At 47.4% G+C, this 2,500-nt stretch overlaps 1 non-coding gene across 1 annotated transcript in view; it reads left to right on the forward strand.

Annotated features, from left to right (window-relative positions):
- The first annotated feature begins 733 nt into the window (after positions 1-733).
- LOC123722834 overlaps positions 734-2,500 on the forward strand; it is a 1,904-nt gene continuing 137 nt past the window's right edge. The window contains exon 1 of the ribosomal RNA XR_006756638.1: positions 734-2,500. This exon is cut by the window's right edge and continues 137 nt beyond it. This is a non-coding gene — a ribosomal RNA (small subunit ribosomal RNA).

Consider the following 2,500-nt stretch of genomic DNA (forward strand, 5'->3'; position numbering starts at 1 on the left):
CGTTTATGAATGCGGCAGGACGTTTATAATAGAGTCTGTTATAAAAGAAGTGGCGATTTGTGTTCGGCGCGCGTGTAGATTTCGCAGCGTCGTTAACGCACCAGATCGACCCGTGAATTCTCGTCGCCTCGTGTCGTCGCGTGTGTCGCGTTGAGCTTGTTCGGTCTCCTCCACCGGAGAGATCGAACAGTCGCTCATTGCCGCTGCGGCGACTTCCGAGGGACGGTGTATTTTTTTTTCCAACTATCATTATTATATTATTATTATATTACATATATATTACTTTTGATTCTATTTTATATAGATCAGTAGTAGTGTGTAGTTAGTAGTAGCAGTAGTAGTATTAGTAGTGGTAGTAGCATTTATAAAAAGGTATTTTCGATCTCTCCGAAACCGGACTGATGTCGATATTTTTTCCTCGATAAAGAGAGAATCAAATTTATTTACACAGTGTGAAGTATCGAAAATGTCTCGTTGTTGAACATTCACATGAATCGAACGCGCTTTTTGTCCGTTCACTAGCACCGCACCACACACACCACACAGTAGTAGTGTATTGTGTAGTGTAGTAGTGTAGTGTAGAGAAGAAGAAAAATGACCACCGACTGACTGCAGCAAGCAGGCAGGCAGCAAGCAAAACAGCAAAAACCATCGATGCGTTTAAACGTTTAACGTTTTCGCATCGTCGAGTTGTGCGTGTTGTGCGCGTTGTATGCGGCGTGTTTGTGTCAGCTCCCTGGTTGATCCTGCCAGTAGTTATATGCTTGTCTCAAAGATTAAGCCATGCATGTCTCAGTGCAAGCCGTATTAAGGCGATACCGCGAATGGCTCAATATATCAGTTTTGGTTCCTTAGATCTTACCTCGGTTACTTGGATAACTGTGGTAATTCTAGAGCTAATACATGCAATCAGAACTCTGACCAGTGATGGGATGAGTGCTTTTATTAGATCAAAACCAATCGACGGAGGGCCTCGCGTCCGAAGTCGTTAATTTTGATGAATCTGGATAACTTTTGCCGATCGCATGGTCCAGCACCGGCGACGCATCTTTCAAATGTCTGCCTTATCAACTTTCGATGGTAGTTTCTGCGACTACCATGGTTGTCACGGGTAACGGGGAATCAGGGTTCGATTCCGGAGAGGGAGCCTGAGAAACGGCTACCACATCCAAGGAAGGCAGCAGGCGCGCAAATTACCCACTCCCGGCACGGGGAGGTAGTGACGAAAAATAACGATACGGGACTCTTACGAGGCCTCGTAATCGGAATGAGTACACTTTAAATATTTTAACGAGGAACAATTGGAGGGCAAGTCTGGTGCCAGCAGCCGCGGTAACTCCAGCTCCAATAGCGTATACTAAAATTGTTGCGGTTAAAAAGCTCGTAGTTGCATTTGTGCGCCGCGCTGTCGGTGCACCGCATCCGCGGTGATACTGACACGTCTGCGGAGCATATCGTCGGTGAGCCGTCGGTAATACGGCGGTTCAATATCAAAATCCTATCGCGGTGCTCTTCGGTGAGTGTCGAGATGGGCCGACAATTTTACTTTGAACAAATTAGAGTGCTCAAAGCGGGCTCAAAATTGTGCTTGAATATTTCGTGCATGGAATAATAGAATATGATCTCGGTTCTATTTTGTTGGTTTTCAGAACTCCGAGGTAATGATTAATAGGGATAACTGGGGGCATTCGTATTGCGACGTTAGAGGTGAAATTCTTGGATCGTCGCAAGACGAACATCAGCGAAAGCATTTGCCAAAGGTGTTTTCATCAATCAAGAACGAAAGTTAGAGGTTCGAAGGCGATTAGATACCGCCCTAGTTCTAACCGTAAATATGTCATCTAGCGATCCGCCGACGTTACTACTATGGCTCGGCGGGCAGCTTCCGGGAAACCAAAGATTTTGGACTCCGGGGGGAGTATGGTTGCAAAGCTGAAACTTAAAGGAATTGACGGAAGGGCACCACCAGGAGTGGAGCCTGCGGCTTAATTTGACTCAACACGGGAAATCTCACCAGGCCCGGACACCGGAAGGATTGACAGATTAACAGCTCTTTCTTGATTCGGTGGGTGGTGGTGCATGGCCGTTCTTAGTTGGTGGAGCGATTTGTCTGGTTAATTCCGGTAACGAACGAGACTCTAGCCTGCTAAATAGGCGTCGTCATTTATGTGTGCGTGGCTTCGGTCGCGCAACTCACTGGCGACGTATTAAAATTCTTCTTAGAGGGACCGGCGGCTTCGAGCCGCACGAGATTGAGCAATAACAGGTCTGTGATGCCCTTAGATGTCCTGGGCCGCACGCGCGCTACACTGAAGGAATCAGCATGTTCTCCCTGGCCTAGAGGCCCGGGCAACCCGTTGAAACTCCTTCGTGCTGGGGATTGGGGTTTGCAATTATCCCCCATAAACGAGGAATTCCTAGTAAGCGCGAGTCATAAGCTCGCGTTGATTACGTCCCTGCCCTTTGTACACACCGCCCGTCGCTACTACCGATTGAATGA

Source organism: Papilio machaon, chromosome 29 (assembly GCF_912999745.1).
Source record: "Papilio machaon chromosome 29, ilPapMach1.1, whole genome shotgun sequence".
NCBI lineage: Eukaryota > Metazoa > Arthropoda > Insecta > Lepidoptera > Papilionidae > Papilio > Papilio machaon.